Here is an 18336-nt window from a genome sequence, read left to right on the forward strand (position 1 = left end):
AAGACTCCGCATGAGAGAGATACAATGTTGTCTGAAGTCTATTTGGTCCTAGCACCAAAACTCATCTTTTGAGGACTCAGTTCTGGGATTGGTCATATGAGAAATCACTTAGTGGAGACAGCAACATTCCTTAAATCCAGGTCTCCAACCCCCCCCCCCACACACACACACACACACTCCAAAGCAGGCAGTCACCACAGACACCTCAGACTTGGGGAACAGTTTCAGGAGAGATAAAAGTGCAAGGTGTTTAGGAAACCAAGGAGAGATGCTTGCTCTTAACCAGGTTCCTCAACTCTAAGAATCATCTGGACCTCTTAAAGTTATTACATTCAATACCACAGTCGTGATGGAAGAACCAGGTCTTATCCCCTTTGCAGACTAGCCATGTTAGTTTGACATGTAGCTTCACAGCACAATGTTACTCTACAGGCATCCTACATCCTGTCAGAGCAAAACTGTGTGGCAGACAAGCTGAGCAGGACAGCGAAAGACCCTCATGAATAGAAATTAGATAAGGGGGACTTCTAAGAGTTGACCCATCTGTGGGGAGTTCCTCAGGCAGACTTTTTTGCCTCTTCTCTGAGAAATCAGCAGGCATAATTCTGTTCAAGGTCTCCATGCAAGAAGACTTGGAAGACAGATACCTTTTCTGTTCCTTGACAGGGATGTCACTGTGTACTTTACCATGCTTTTCAACCCTTTCCATTAATACCCAGAGTACTTCAGATTTAGAAGGAATCCCTCAAGATCATTGTGATGATTACCTTCTGGCCCATGCAACAGTGGTTCTCCCTTTTTTTAGAAATAGCTAGGGGCAATTACCACAAACTTCCTCTCTGAATGGATCTACTCACACAGGAACAAGGGAGTGTGATTCACCCCGACTCAGTCAACTTCAACTGACTGCCTGGATGATAAGGTCTTAATTTCCTTTAAGCATCTGTTTACTAAGGGCACATAGCAGGTGCTAACATAGGCAGGAAATCCTGCTAGTAGAAAATCATATATTAACAAATGAAAAGGGCTTTCTAGTTGGTGCCAACAACATACCCAACACCATTCAGTGCAACACTTTCTCTAATTGTACAATATTTGTGAGAGTTACTATACTTTGGCCTTTCTTACTCCTCCATCAAGGTTCATTTCAGCATGTCTGCTCATGGATACCCCTCTTTTAATATATTCTCATCTCAAAATGTTTTTGAAAGGGGCTTTGCATAAGAGACTTCCAAGAATACCGGTGGCTTCTCCTTGGGATTTTAATTTTGTTTTAGAAAAGCCAACACGTGCTCCATTTGAACCAGCTCATCTGGCTGGCTTAAGGTTCTTAACATAGAATGTTGTTTTACTTATTGCCCTGACCTCGGCAAGAAGAGTATCTAAGTTTCAGGCTCTTTGAGTCAACCCTATCACATTTTCCACAAAGCCAGGGTTTCTTTGAGAACTAATCCTTCTTTTATGCCTAAAGTGGTATCCAAGTTTACTGTAAGCCAGACTTCAATCCATCTCCCGGTTTTCTTCCCTGAACCTAAAAATGAGGGATAAAGGATACTCCATATCTTAAATATCCACAGACAACTCAGGTGCTATCTTGGCAGAACAAAATCTTTCAAATCTTCAGATCAGTTGCTCATTTATTGTGAAATTAAAAAGGAGAGACAACCTGTGTCAAAACAGACTATTTCCAAATTGTGTCTATTATAATTTGTTATTCTGACCACAACAAAACTATTCCAGGCAAGATGAAGGCCTATTCTACCAGAGACTTGACTTATTTGAAAAGAATGTGATTCTAGAAGTGTTCTAGCAGCAGCAGCTTGGTTCTCTGTACATACTTTTACAAAGCACTAAAAGCTTGATTCCTTCTCTAGGTTTAGATCAGGCTTTGCTAGGACTATTTTCCTGGGGCTGCTGAAGCCTTTCACCTCCCAAATGTAGTAATTTATGGTAATCTATAATTTGGCTAAATCTGCTGCAGCAGCAATGATAAGTATGATGAATAATGTACAGTTGTGTAGGTAAGCTTACCGTAATGTAGATGTTTGAATGATCACCGCTACAGTATCCTCTCACTCCTGTCATCTGTCCCATTTTTTAATTATGCCAGAGTGTGTATTTATGTATATATATATTTTTTACTGCTAGCCATGTACTCTCAGTACTCAGCCTCCTTCTCTGTTAGCACAAAAGCTCTGAAGGGTTTGGCACTCAAACCTGTGTTTCCTTAAGCAGTTCAGGTCAAGCTGCCTAATGGTTTGAGCACATGGAAGGTCCCTTGAAGCTTTGGAAGCTACACAGCTGTTACATCCATACAGCTAAGGTTACTGAAGCAGTGATCATTTGAACATCTACTGTTATGATAAGTTTACTTATACAACTGTACTTTTTTGGTTAAGAAAGAAAAAAGTGCTGTTCCCCCTAGAAAATCACTAGCAAATCCTCCTTGGCAATTACAGCTCCCAAAAGATATCATCTTGTGTGCTTTTTTTTTTTTTTTTTTTTTTGTGGAATAGTACAGTATTACATCCCTTGTTCATTGTGCTTTATTCATTAACAAGACTTGACTTGGTATGTTTAAAGAATGTAAAAAATTAGCATATTTCTTCTGCTCCATCTTAGTTACCTGCAGTATGTCATTTTTAGAGAGAGAAAATTAGACTTAAAAAGGACATAGGAGGTATCTAGAAATACACAAAGTTAAAACATTAGGATTATGGAGTCAGCTGAGTCTGTTATATTGCTGGCCCCAGGTACCCCTTGGCCTATTTTATCGATGAAAACACTCCCTCACTTGAACCGCTGTTTGCCTACCCACTTCCAAAGATGAAGCTTGCTCAGTTTAACTGTTGTCCATATCTGGTTACATTATTTTAAGGGAAAAGGAGTGAGACATAGGCCTTGATTTTTTTTCTACTTGGTGATAAGCACAAGACTGGATATATACAGGAATATCTGCTTAGAACTAAAGAAATGTCACCTCACAGGACATCAGTCCCAAGACAGCTCAATCAGATTTTGCCATTCCAGTGGTTTTAGATTCAAAAGCTGTTGGAAGTACTACCTACCTTTTCAGAATTATTTTCTAGCAGTCCTGATGGAGGTGCCTGGGTTCATAGGTTCATAGGTTTGTACTAAGCTAACTGCCCTTGTGAGCCATTTTAAGCCTAGCCAATTATCCCTTGTGAGAATCAAACCCTGCACCTTGTGTTTGTAAGGCGAACACCTTAACCATTAGGCCACCCTCCCAACCTGGGAGGGTGCTGGGATGTGGGCTGTACAGACACCCAAACAAGAACTGACTTTTTCCCTAATAAAGGATGCTTACTTTCCAGAAGTCCTGGTGTCAGTTACCTGCTATCAGAGGCATCTCTGCTCATAGTGTACAGGGAAATAGCTAGGAGTATTTTATTTATTTATTTTTATTCATCACTGCCTGTTGATTGTCAGAACTTCTATGACTTGGTTGACCCATCCTTTCTATCTAGACTTGAACTGATCAATGAACACCATTATTTAGTTAGCCATCATTTTTAGCATTGTCCTCAATCTCCATGGCAGCTGCCTCATGCCTTGTTATGCCAGCCTTTTAAAGTATGTATATATCCATGCATGTGCTAATTCCTGCTAATAGTAGCATTTGCTGCTTGGGATGGACTATATGCCTGCTCTATGCACATGGCCCCTTATCTTGCTGTCCTTCAGGAGAAGTTACTGTACTGTACCTGAAAATGTTAAAGTGAAACTTTGGATGCTCCTTTGAATAAGGACAAGTTATTTGGATGCTAATTTACTGAAATATTCAAAAAATTAGAGCAAAGGGACGAGCCCTGGTGGAATCACAAAATCAGTAGGCTGTATAACAGGAGGAAGAAAATCTTGGCAAAAATTAGGAGGTGCAGCACCCAGCAAGATAAAAAAACTCTCATCAAACTAAACAAACAACTCGGAGGACAATTAAAGTCTACCAAAGCCAAACTTGGGTCTATATTACATGGTCAAATGCTTAGTTGAGCGAACACCTAAACATCAACTACATAACATTGAAGGCAAAAAACAGCAAACTGCCAAATTAACGCAGGGAAAGATTTCCCTTGGCCGTTCGCTGTGTTTTGCCATTTTCTCCACTGTAGAGCGATCTTGGAGTTGGTATATTTAGTTAGGGGGATGTGCCCACTTAGTTTGGCTAGAAACTTTTTTTTTTTTTTTTTTGAGAGACAGTTCCTTTTCCTGGTGGCATTCGCTGTTGTGGGGTTTGATATTATGTGGTCGATGTTTAGGTGTTCGCTCACCTAAGCATTCGATCACGTAATATAGACCCACCAAATCTAAGGTAAGTTTGGCCTCCCAGGCCAAAGACAAAGCATTCTTTAGCTATGTCCACAACCTCAAAGACAGAGCTCATTGTAAATGGAGCCACCTATACTGAGCCAGAACATACAGCAAATATACTGGCCGATAAATTCAGCTTTAGCTTTACCCCTCCCTCCCCCTCAGCCCTCCCTCAGGAAATATCATCGAATATAACTCCCCGTACTATCACTAGGGAACAGGTCCTTAATACTCTCTCTAAGACCAAGAACACTGCATCAATGGACCCAGACAGTATCCCAGGATGCCTTCTAAACAGCATGAAACATGATCTATCAGGACCTCTGAAATTACTATTTAACTGTAGCCTTCAAAGAGGCTTTGTGCCTCATGAATGGAGAAAGGCAACAGTCATCCCTCTGCACAAAGGTGGGCCATCTACAGATCCTGTAAACTACAGACCCATAAGTCTCACTAGTCTTATATGTAAAGCCATGGAAAGAATTATCATGGAGACGATCAACAGAGATGTAGTAAATCTCCAGACACTGGACCCAACCCAGGTTGGTTTCATCAAGTGCAGATCATGCCTACTCAGCTTGGTGGACTTCTTTGAGAAGGTCAACAAAGCAATGGTTGAGGGCAAAATTGTTCACACTTGCCTACCTTGACCTGTCCAAGGCATTTGACACAATATCCCACTTAGGCATTGTTGACAAACTCAAGAGGTTAGGTACAAACCCCTATGTCACCCGGTGGATAGCCAACTGGCTCACAGACAGGACCCAGGAACAGACAGGACCCAGGAAGTTAGAACTGGGGAGTCCACCTCTACAAAGAGGCCAGTCACAAGTGGAGTCCCTCAGAGATCAGTCCTTGGACTACTCCTTTTTGGCATTTACTTCTCAGAAGTCAAGACCAATGTCAGTGGTCTCTGGCTGACTAAATTTGCACATGATTGCAAACTAAGAGCTGTCATTGAATCTCACACTGACACAAATGTTCTCCAGGAGGGTCTGACACAGACAAACAACTGGTGTCAGAGCCGTGGACTAAAACTAAATGCCAAGAAATGCATAATAGTATCCTTTGGGAAGTCATCCATCCCTGTTAACTATCATATTGGCAACACACCCCTTAGAGCTGACCCAGTAGTCAGGGACTTAGGGACACACATAGGTAGTAATCTAGCCTTTGACCATCACATGTCTACAGTGGTGAGGAAATCTTTCTGTGTTGTGCAACTTATAAACAAAGGTATGGCATCTGTTTCAAGGAATTCATTGTTCCACTGTATTCAGCATTCATCAGACCTACCACTGAGTACAGTGCCCCCTTTGGATTGTAGCTTACCAGACATATCTAACAATTGGAACAGCCACAGAGGTTCCTCACTAAAACAATACAGGGTGCAAGTAATATCTCCTATGCAGACCGCCTCAGGGCCCTATCCCTGTATTTTGTCTCCTACAGGCTTTTGAGGGGAGATCTATGCCTGGCGTACAGGTCATTGTCAGAACCCACTCTGGTGGACCTCCTGCATATCCACAAAACAAACAGCACCAGAATTACCAATTTTAAAGACTTAAACCTTGACTGTGTTATAAATAGAACCTGCTGGAGAGATAGGTATGTATCCCAGAGACTACCCCATCTATGGAACAGGATTCCCATCCATGTGAAGCAGAGTTCCTCCCTAATCCAATTCTAAGTGCAACTTGAACAATTGGATGGGAAACCAGAAATTCATCCCTGGTTTGGCACCTATGTCTCTAATGAGCACAGGTAACCTGTAAATGGTTCATCTCCCTGGCCCATGCTTACACTTATCAAGGGTATCAGAACATGTCAGAGATTTGGGATGCATTGCTAGGCTTAAAAAGGTCATTAGCCTAGTAAACACCTATGAACCTATGAACTATGAACCTATAATACAAGGGTTTAAGCAGTTTTTTCTTTCCCTCATCCCTAAGTTCTAAAGGAACTACCCCTCCAAGTCAGGTCTGTTTTTCCACAAAAAGCCTTCTCAGCAAAGAGGTAAAACATCTTCTAAGAAAAATGGCAAGATAAACCTAAATCTGATTTCAGAGAGTCCAAATGATCCTTCTCAGACAAAGGCTACAATTCTGACAACCTTCCTTCCTTCCTCTTTTCCCCACTTTGGCCTTCTTCCTCCTGATTTCTCAGGGAGACTTTCTTGCTGCCTTCCGCTCTGGAGAACAATAATATCTGAGTCTTGGTTTTTGATATCCTAAAGAATGGGTATTGACTTCACTGGAATTCTCCACCCAGTTTCATTTTGAATTCAACAGGTCTGTTTCCAAAAAGTTCCTTGTCCTAAGAAAGGAAGGAACTTGGATACTAATTTTGGACTTATCCAGTCTAAACATTTACTTAAACATTTGAAAATTTAAGATGCTTGCACTCCAGAATATTTTCCCTGTGATCCTTTCACAAGGTCTCTGGGTTTTCTTGGATTTGAAGGATGACTATCGACATATCCCTATCCAGCCAGACTGATAAAGAAGTGAGATTCATTATTTTTGGATATTTCTTTCAATTTAATGATTTGCCTGTGGGGCTTTTCATGGTACCAAGAGTTTTCACAAAGTGTTTACCCCTGTTGTACCATTCTGCAGACTCCAAGTTATCCGCATCTATGTATATTTGGATGAATTCCTCATTCAAGCCACTTCAGTTCAAAAGATTCCTCATGATTCACAGTTCACAATCAACCTCTTTCTCAACCAGGGTTCACTCTAAACTTTAACAAATCCAGTCTACAACCCACTCAGTATCTGGTGTTTCAAAGACATCTTTTGAAAACATCCAGCAAGGTGTCTTCTCTCTCACTAGTTCATAGGTCTATAGGGTGTTACTAGGCTAACAACCACAAAGGCTCTTACAAACCTAGCTGCACACCCTAAACCATTTGGTTCATGAGTTGCATGCCCGTCTATACTGGGAGCCATGTTAGTAGTGAGTTAACTAAGGATTTGTAGGTGGGGTGTTATTTAGAATAATACTTTTATTATTGATGGCCTCTGTCAGTAAGGGACATGGGGGCCAGGTCAGTGATATATTTACAATTTCCCATCCAGTTGTCAAGGGTTCATTTGAATAGGGTCAGAGATGAACTCTGTTTTACATGGACGGGGAGTCTATTCCATAATGTAGGGATCCTTTGGGGCACATATCTGTCTCTCCATCACATTCTGTTTATGTCACAAGCAAAGTTGAGATCCCTGGAAATGGTGTTTCTAATGATGATTGTTTTTGAAGAAGCCATGTAAGCCAGAAAAAAAGATCCCCTCTGTGCAGCCTGTAGGAGACTGAATACAGTATTCATGCCCTGAAATCTCCTGGTGAGAAATCTTTGTGGGTGTTTCAGCTGTTGCAAATGACAAAACGGGCTTTTTATTTAATGACAGATCTGATAATGGCTGATTTGAGTGGTACTATAACTTCCTTGGACCTAGATGCCATACCCTTACGTATAAGATGGGTGATGAGGTGGGCCATTACTAATGAGGTGGGTCATGTAGAAAGCTTTCCGTACCATATTGCCTCCATTGTAGAGAAAGCTTTCTACATGGCCCACTTCATTAGTAAGGGTATCTCATTCAAGGACAAGATGGTCATAACATCTCTGTATTCTTCCCTTATAAAGCCCATTACTCAGTACAATGTCCATTTCAGCATGTACCTCACAAAGCACATGCAGCAGCTGAAGAAATCACAGAGGTTCCTCACCAAGAGAATCCAGAGACTCAAACATCTACCCTAAACAGGTAGGCTAAAGGCCCTGTCCCTCTACTCAGTCTCCTTCAGACTCCTCAGAGGTGACCTCTGTCTGGCATAAAAAGCAATCTCAGACCCTGCCTTGATGGCACTGCTGCATATCTGCAAGTCAAGCTCCACTCAAGTAACCTGCACGTGTGACCTCAACCTGGTCTGTGACATCAATAGGACTTGCTGGCGGGATAGATTTGTGTCCAAGAGACTCCCCCTTTTGTGGAATAGACTCCCTCTCCACATCAAGCAGGGTACCTCATTAACCATTTTTTAAGTGCAACCTGGATAACTGGATGGGGAACAAAAATACACCCCTGGAATTCCACCTGTGTCCCTGCTGAACAGTAGCATAGGGTGCTGACTTGTTGGAACATGGGATAAATTCTTGGCTAGGCTTGTAAGGCCTCAGGGCAAATAGCCTAGTAAATTCCTATGATCCTGTGACATAGAATGATTTTTTACTGTCTTGGCTATGTGTTGGTCAAAGTATGGATTGCTGTTTACATATGTTTCCAGATCCCTTACTACTGGATCGACTCATAGGGGTGTTTTCTCAATGGAGTAATTAAATTGGGTTGATAGTTTTTCAAAGGGAATTGTAATGTGTTTTAGGTATTAAATTTTAGGCCATGGCATTTGTCTGTGTTAAAACTCTTGCAAGATATTGGTGTTTTGGGGGTAATTTCTAATTGCTCCAATTTTACAGTCATCTGTGAACTTGGTGAGCCAAAAGCCTTGAACACTGGCCTCGACTTCCGAGAAGCAGATGCCCAACAAGAGCAGGCCCAGTAATCAATACCGTATGGAGTGAACAGGCTCTTACCATCTTTGCAAACTTGCAATGATACCTTGGAATATTGCTATTTATCACAATCTTTTCTCCAAGGTGTTTTCATCCCTTCGGAAATGAATTCAATGGCAGACTCCATAAGTAGATCCAAGGTGGACCTTCATGATCAGATGTTAAACACAGAGGTCTTCCTTCATATTGTCTATCACTGGTAAACTCTTTAGATAGATTTTATTGCCTCAACCTTGAACACTGACCAGATTTTTTTCATTAGAGCTCTCCATGCAAGGAAGCCTGGAAATAAATGCATTTTTTTTCTATGGAAAGAGAAATTCCTGTATACTTTTTCTCCCTTTCTAGTCATTAAAATGATCCTTCTGAAGATTCAGAAACACCATCTGGAAATCCTATTAGTGACCTACTTTTTGGCCAAGGCAGCACTGGTTCTCACTTTTTATTTAGCCAGGGGCAATCACCACAAGTTACTTCACAGTATGGAATTGCTCACCTGACAAAAGGGCTCTCTAATTCATCCAGACCTAAAGACACTGAACTTCACAGTCTGGATGATAGATTTCTAATTCCTTTTAAGCAACTTTACCCTGAGGATGTTCTACACATTACAAAAGAGGCTAGAAAACATGCAATAAGGAAGCCTTATTTTTCTAAGTTGAAGAGATTTTCTTTATGGTGCCTTAACAGAGGGCAAGATCCTTGTCAATCAGGAATCCCTTTCATCCTCAAATATATGTGTGAGCTTCTCAACTCAGATCTCACATACATCACTGTTGAGGTGCAAATGTCAACCTTTTCATCCTGCTTTAGCAGTTGATCCTTCTTTTTCTTGTCATGAGATCAAACAGTTCCTAAAAGGCATTCTACATATCTTGCCTTCTGGAAAATCCATTCCTCTCCCTTGGAACCTGAATTATATTCTTGAAAAATTAATTCTTCCATTCACTGAACTTGTTTCCTCTGCATCTATCAAATTCTGTAATTATAAAACAAGTCTGAGTTACAAGCTCATATCTAGTTTTCCTTTTTCTGGTCTTTCATAGAGATAGTATGACATCAGGACTAACTCTTCCTTTATTTTAAAGTGTTTACTGAAATGTCCCTGAATCAATCTAGCCATCTTCCCGCAGTTTCCCAATCCTCAAAGTAAGGCATGGTAAGGTGGGTGTAATCCTTCATTTGTTGGATGTTCAAAGGCAACTAAAATTCTATCTGGGTAACACTGAAAATATTAGAAAGTCAATTGTTTCTTTTGAAGAAGAAAAAGATGTATTTCCATATGTAGATGGATTTCTGAAGCCATTTCTTTTTGCTTTTGTTTCTATGGTAAACCATTCCAAGGTAAAATAAAATTACATTCTACCAGAGCGGTATCTTATTCTTGAGACTTTTTTATGGTTGTAGATTGTAGATCTTTACCAAACATTATAAAATAGATGCTTTTTCAAGAGCCAGAACAGGGTTTGCCAGCATCATAGATTCATAGGTGAGTATTAGGTAAGATGCCCTTGAGGGTTATTTTAACCCTATCCAGTATCCCTTTTTCTGCTTGAAATAACCCATCCCATTTGGTTGTAGATTGGACTTACCCATCCAATGGCCAAAATTATATATCACCCCTAATAAGAATAAATGGGATCATATCATAAATAATTTGTGGGGATCCATACATGGGATAAAGCTTGTAGGAGCTGTGTCTGTCCATTAGTAGTACAGGGGGCAGCCCTGGGGTACATTTACTGTTTCCAATCCATATATTTAAATTGCACTTGAAAATGGACAGGAATGTTTTATGTGGATAGGAAATCTGTGCCACAGCATCCACTGAAATTTTCAACAAATAAGTAGAATTTAAGCCTGTTTTTTTTTGTACTTGCATACTGTGTTTCATTGAACAGTTGCTTCACTTTTACTGTCTTTTTGCTGCTGTGATTAATTCATTCTGTACTCTGTATATTTGCTTCTTTTGCCTTAAATAGCATAGCCTAGATTCAGACTTGCTAAATCTAGACTGGCGTCACCTGAGCACTAAAACCAACCATCTTACATTAAGAGGGCCTCCCTGCATCCTTGTGGCAGATGTGTGTAACTCAGGACCCATCTGAGTTGAAGATTGCTGGAATAAAGGCTCTGTGAGGGGCTTTCCTTTTGATAGATTGTATTAGAACAGTTTAAATTTGCTTGTATTCAAGTGCCGTGTTCGCATGGGTTTGTGCTCAGTTTACCAGACCTGCTTAGAGTTTGGCATTCTTATCCAGAGATCTGAAGTGCATCTAAGAAATTCCAACAAATAAGTAGAATTTAAGTCTGTTTTTTGTGCTTGCATACTGTATTTCATTGTACTATTGCTTTATTTTTACTGTTTTTTGCTGCTGTGACTGATTCATTTTGCACCTTGTATATTTACTTATTCTGTTTTAAATAGCATAGGCTAGATTCAGAGTTGCTGAATCTATACTGTTTGGCATTACTTGAGCACTAAAACCAGCCATCTTACATTAAGGGGGACTCCCTGCACCCTTGTGGCAGATGTGTGTAGCTCAGGACCCATCTGAGTTGGAGATTGTTGGAGTAAAGGCTTTGTGAGGGGCTTGGTAGATTGTGTTAGAACTGTTTAAATTCACTTGTATTTAAGCACTGCATTTGCACAGAGCTGCTCACCACACAATGAGAGTTAGTGGTTCCTTGTATAGACACAAACACCTAGAATATATTTTTTTCCTTAAACACCATTCAGTGAAATCCTCTTAAGCTTCCCTGCTGCATGCCAGGCAACACGGTTGCACACTGCTGCACTGTAGGCAACTCGGCTAAGCACTGAGTAGTGTTGCCCCACTTTCTTCACTGAGTTTATATTGATTTAAGTTCCCTTATTAATCCCAGAGTAATAGCTGATCTTTTGCCCTACCATAAACTAGGAATTAACTACTGCTATGGCAATTGGTTTCCCAACATTTCTCCAGCCAGCCTGATTGACATGGGCATCCCGAGGTAAGGTAGCAATTGCCTCATGTATACTGACAACTACCTGCTCCTAAAGCAAACAAACAGTATGCGAGATATGTCACTATACCATGAAACTCAAATCAGTTCCCTCACATAATAAACAAGACATCAGAAAGGTTCTCAGCACACACCTCTTCTTTTCCCAAGATAAGTCAAGACACATAAACCAACATATATAGAGGATTTAAGCAGAAACACTATTGACCTCTGGCAAAGGATGCCGAGTGTAGAGCAGCTCTGGTGAATTAAGCACAAACTCGCACAAATGTGAGGCTTAAATACAAGAGAAATTAAACACACTTAAGCTAATCTACAAATAGGAAAGCACACATTGAATCTTCCTCCAGCAATCCCTAGCTTGTACAAGGCTGGATCCACATTCTTCTGCACAAGGGTGAAGATGGCAGACTTAGTGCTCAAGTGGTGCATTCTGGAGCTTGACCTTTTGTCAGTGGGCAGGATATAGCCTCCCTCTCTTCTGCATGTTTTTTTCAGACAGAGAGAGGTAGGAGTGGATGTAGTTTTCTCATGTGGCACTGAAAGTTGCTGTATGCATTCTCTTCATTTCTCTGATTCCACACTTCATTGAAATGTTTAGGGAATAAAGATCAAACCTTATTCTTGTTGGCAGTCAAGAAATTCATGGTTTTATGACAATCTCCTGTAATGCAGGATGTTCCCCCTTGGTTGGAGCAATATGTGGCTTTTCCTTAGGGCTTGACTTCTGATGCTGTTCCCCTGGTCACAATTGATTTGCTTGTTCAGAATCTCAAGAGATTATTGAGAGTGCCAAGAAGGCCTATTTCTAGATGTGGAAACTATTGCCACTTTGAGATACATGATAGTACTTACCATTTTGATCAGTCATCCTCTATGTGATTTTTGAATTATCTCGCATATCTGTTATTATCTGAGCCTCGGTTATTCCATAATCATTTTGCAGGTGTCTGTTGCAGTTTGTCCATAAGGAGGGCAAGATTGTGACTCAAAACTTTCTGGTCAAAATGCTCATAAATGAGTGTTTGATCTCTGCTGTCCTTTGAAGAAATCCTCTCCTGAATAGGATTTTGAACATCTCCCAAATTAGAGCTTGCTAGCTCTGCAGTATTTTAATTAGTGGCTTCAATAATTTTCCTTGTCTTCAGTTACCTCTCCTTAGAGGCTGTCAGAGCTTCAAACCCTTGTAAGTGAAGAGCCGTATATGGTCTTTTGCAATGTGCATCTGTCAGGGCAAAGACACATTTCATTCTAAAGGGGGTTTTACAGTTGTGCCTCTACTCTTCCATCAGTCTTTTTGTTTTCTTTGAGGCAGCAGAAATTAGTGGAGAGAAATGTTTTTTATACTTTTGAATGTGCACCTCCAGCAAAGAGTCTTCTTGAACTGGACTTGAGAGTTTACAAAGATAGGTAATTTTTTCTTGTTTTCTCCAGGAAGAGCAGGGCTTAAACTTGCAATGCACACAGTTTGCAGGTAGCTTGACAACTGCTTTTTTTTTTTCTTTAGTTCCTTTTGATCCTTACCCCCAGTCATTGAACTTGTTTCAGCTGATCCTGAACCCATTTGATCTTTAGGGGTGAGGAACTTTTCCTGCTTGTGGTGCGGTGGTGAACTTGCAGGCTATGCGGACATGCTTGTTTATGTATCAGGCACTTTACTTCACTGCATGCCTTATTACTGATGTTTACATATCCCCAAACGTGATTTTACATTAGAAACAAACAAATGCAATCTGAGGGTCATGCTGCTCAACCCTAGAAGTCTAAATCTCAAAAATGCACTCGCTCAAAGCACTTTTTAAAATGGAGAACATCGACATTTGTGCTGTAACAGAAACCTGGTTCAAGGCAGCAGTAAGCAACCCTAGACTACCAGGCTATAACTCAATCCACACCTTTCGGCCCCAGAACTTGGACTGAACCTCCAAAGGCAGTAGTGTTTCCATTTTCATAAAGGATTTGCACACCTCCAGACTGGTAGTCCAACTTAACGCATCAGAGATACTTTAGGTGCAGCTAACATTGGGTAAGACAACAATTCAGGTCATAGCCTGCTATAGGTCCCCAACCATGTCCCAAGGCTCACACTCCACGTTCCTAAGCACCCTGGAGAGTATTAGGGTCCACCCTAGCACACACTTAGGTGACTTCAACTACCCCTCCACTAATGGGGAAAACTACTCATGTACCAATACACTTGCCCAACATTTCCTGGAGTTCATTAATTCCAATGCCCTGGACCAGCTCGTTCTTACCTCCATGAGAGGTAGCAACATCCCTGACCTGGTCATTACTAACATGGGCGACCATTGCTCTACTCCTATAGTCAACTCCTCCCTTGTTAGATCCGACCACAAACTAATCACCTTAGAGATCCACATCCTTCCCACCCACCCCCACAAAGGTAACCACCATGAATAACTTCTCCAAAGCTAACTTTGCGCTCCTAAAAACAGAAGTGGCTAACTTCACAGCACCCATGCAAATGGAGAATAGTTGTATGATCGTTGAATCATACCCCAATGCACTGTACGAACACATGCACAAATGCATGGATCTCACAATAGAACAAAGACGCTCTCCTCTAAAAAAAAGGAAGCCAATCTGGTGGTCCCCTGCCATAAACAATCTGCAACAGAAGGAGGAAACTGATGCAGAATAAGGTGAAGTCCCATGACTGGAAAAACTCCCTTATCAGCCTCAACAAAAAGTTGAGATCCTTCATCAAATCCTTAAAGCTAGCTATGAAAACAGAATTGCAGCAGATAGTAAACATAACCACAAGGCCTTTTATAGTTATGTAAAGAATCTCCATGTCAATACCCAGATCTGTACTGAGCTACTGCACAATGGTACCTCTTATACCAAGCCAACAGATATTGCCAGTATACTGGCCGACAGATTCAGTGCCAACTTTACCCCCCCCCCCCAAGGACCAATCACAATACCAGTAGGTTATTTATTATAATTTATTATTTTACATTTGTTAACGGGGGTGTCTGAGCCAAAAAGGCCCTTTTTCAGCAGAGGCCCGGGGAGAAAAGCTCCACAAAGAAGAATTACAGACACATTTAGTTATTTAGACATGATCAGTATACACACAAATTACAGGAGACATGTTTTTACAGTGGTAGGCGGCACATAAACAGTTACAGTGGAGAGAACAAACAAAAAATATTAATTTTAAAAATAAAGGTAATTAATAGATTTGTGGTGTACAGCTGAAGTTTGGAACATAGGTAGAATACATACATAGTACACAGGTACAGTACATACATTGTAGATTAGCCAGTGTTAGTGAGTAAGATTGAAAACTAGTATCCGGTTGCCATGCACTCAGTATTACTGCTGCACAGGTTAAAACAGCACTGTCCAAGGCCAAGAATACAGCTTCTATGGGACCTGACAATATCCCTGGCTGTGTTCTACATGAACTGCAGAGTGAACTGGCACCTCACCTGTGTGCCCTGTTCAATCACAGCCTCACCTCAGTCTTTGTCCCTACCAAATGGCACACTGCTACAGTCATCCCTCTCCACAAAGGAGACTATCGCCCCATTAGCCTGACTAGCCTAATATGCAGAAGTATGGAACGCATCATCATGGACCTAATAAACCAGGATATAGGGAATCTCCAAACTCTGGATCCCACACAGTTTGGTTTTGTGAAGAGTAGATCATGCCTGCTCAACTTGTTTGACTTCTTTGTGTCAGTCACCAGAGCTATGGATGAAGGCAAGGTGGTTCATACAGCCTACCTTGATCTGGCCAAGGCTTTTGATACCATTCCCCACTCAGGAACCATAGAAAAACTCACTAAGCTAGGCATCAATCCCTATATCACTAGGTGGGTTGCAAACTGGCTCACAGATAGAATCCACAGTGTGAAAGTAGCTGACTCCAAGTCAGACTGCCGACTAGTCACGAGTGGAGTCCCACAGGGTTCGGTCCTGGGTCCTCTCCTGTTTGGTATCTACTTCTCTGAAGTCCAGGCCAACACAAAGGGTCTCTGGCTGACAAAGTTCGCAGGCGATTGCAAGTTGGAAGCTATTATTAACTTCCCAAGTGATGTTGACATCCTACAGAATGGCCTTACTGAGACCAACGACTGGTGTCAAAACCATGGCCTTAAGCTCAATGCCAAATAAATGTGTCAGCATCCCCTTTGAGAAAAACCCAGTTCCCATGAATTACCACATTGATGGTAGTCCACTGAACACAGAAAGTGTTATAAGAGATCTGGGAACAAAGGTTGACAGCAACCTCTCTTTTGATCACCACATTGCCACTGTGGTCAAAAAGTCCTTCTGTGTGGCACATCTCATTACTAAGGGTTTTGCATCCAGGAAGAATGAAGTCATTGTCTCCCTCTAATCTTCCCTCATTAGGCCAATCATAGAGTAGAATGCCCATTTGGCATGTACCTCACTAGACACCTGCAACAACTGGAGAGGCCACAAAAGTACCTCACAAAGAGAATCCTAGGCCTTAAACACTTGTCTTATATGGACAAAGTAAAAAAACACCAACTATTCTCATGTCTCATATCGCCTACTTAGAGGCAATCTCTGCTTGACTTACAAAGCCATGTCTGACCCAGCTCTTAGAAATCCTGCATCTAAAGAAACCTCAGTCCCTCCACACCACATGCTCCAGAGACCTCAATCTCATTACCACAATTAACAGAACATGCTGGAGGAAGAGGTTCATAACCCAGAGACTGCCCATTCTATAGAATAGACTTCCCATACATGTCAAGCAGAGCATCTCGCTGACCCTCTTCAAGAGAAATCTTGATGAGTGGATGGGAAACAGAAAATTCACCCCAGGGATAACTCCAGTGGCTCTACTCGCCAAAGGCACTGGGATCTAAGATCGTGTGACACTATGCCAGGGTAATCTTATGACTAGGCTTGTAAAGGCCCCAGGGCCATTAGCCTAGTACACACCTATGAACCAAGAGCCTGCCAAAAGGCCAGAAACCTCCAACGGGCAAGCAACCCTCAGATACTGGTACACAAACAGAATTCACCAGTACATATAACAGCATGCATATCAGTGTCCCAGCAATTAAGCCCCTAAGGCAAAACACTTCAAAATCAAATATCCTGGTCATAGGCAATTCAATAGTAAGATACACAGACATTCATCTCACCAGGCTGGACAAAGAGGTCATGGTCAGCTGCCTTTCAGGTGCCAGGATCTATCAAGTCACACAAGCACTCAAGTCACTCAGCAGCAATTACTGTTATAGTACATGTTGGAGTGAATGAATTTGAGACATACCTTTTAGGACTATACGAAGAGACATGATAAAGCATTGTTGCCTCACAGTAAGACGTTGTCCTGTTCGATTCTCATCTAGAGCATCTTCTGTGTGGAGACATGCGGGAATGGGCGTACCTTCATTGAAGGTTGTGCGTCAGGGCTGGCAACTCGACACATAAAAATCTCCTGCAAATCATTAGCGGACCGGAGTTCCGCTGTGGCGACTCCTAACCGGGAAAAGCTGAAAGACACAACAACAACATGATAGAACTTTCAGATTATGTGTACCAGGCAGGTATGTCCCTAGCCCTAAGCAGCGTTCTACCTTCACCTAGGATAATACCACAGTACAGACAAAAAATGATTGACTTGAATAATTGGCTTAACTGTGGTGTCACTCCAAGGGGATCCAGAATCTGTTGGCCTGGGAAGACATGGTTGACAGGTCTCAATGCTTTGCCAGAGATGGCCTTCATCTGTCTCCTCAAGACTTTAGGATATTAGCGAAGATGCTTACCCCTCCTGATAGAGACGTTTTTAGGCTATGTCAAAACAACAAAACTTCCACTGTAAAAAAAATATTCTAAAGACAAACTCAAGGTAATGCTGCTTAATGCTAGGAACCTAAAGAGTAAGCTGCACTCCCTGGAAGCACTTCTCACCTTGGAAGGTGCTGACATCTGTGCTGTCACTGGGGCTTGGTTCAAGGCCACAGTGAGTATACCAGCCATGGAGGGCTACAATGTCTTCCACATGTTCAGACCCCAAAACAAAAGTGAAAGAACCAAAGGTGGAGGTGTGTCTATTTTGATTAAATCCAAATACATCTCGCGACTGGTGAAACAGTATGATTGTCTTGAGCTACTCATCATCTTCTTTCGGCTGTTCCTGTTAGGGGTCACCACAGTGGATCATCTGTTTCCATTTCTTCCTGTCCTCTGCATCATGCTCTTTCCCACCAACCACCTGCCTGTCATCTTTCACCACATCCATAAACCTTATCTTAGGCCTTCCTCTTTTCCTCTTACCTGGCAGCTCCATGCTTAGCATCCTTTTCCCAATATACCCAGCATGCCTCCTCAGCACATGTCCAAACCAATGCAACCTTGCCTCTCTTGCTTGGTCTCCAAACTGTCCAACCTAAGCTGACCCTC

The 18336-nt window shown here is 41.6% G+C and overlaps 1 protein-coding gene across 1 annotated transcript in view; it reads left to right on the forward strand.

Annotated features, from left to right (window-relative positions):
- The window catches only part of MORN1 (MORN repeat containing 1), a 3597386-nt gene that overhangs the window by 379607 nt on the left and 3199443 nt on the right, over positions 1 to 18336 (forward strand). The gene's annotated exons all lie outside the window — the stretch shown is intronic.

Source organism: Protopterus annectens, chromosome 2.part1 (assembly GCF_019279795.1).
Source record: "Protopterus annectens isolate FY-2018-M chromosome 2.part1, PAN1.0, whole genome shotgun sequence".
NCBI classification, from domain to species: domain Eukaryota; kingdom Metazoa; phylum Chordata; order Ceratodontiformes; family Protopteridae; genus Protopterus; species Protopterus annectens.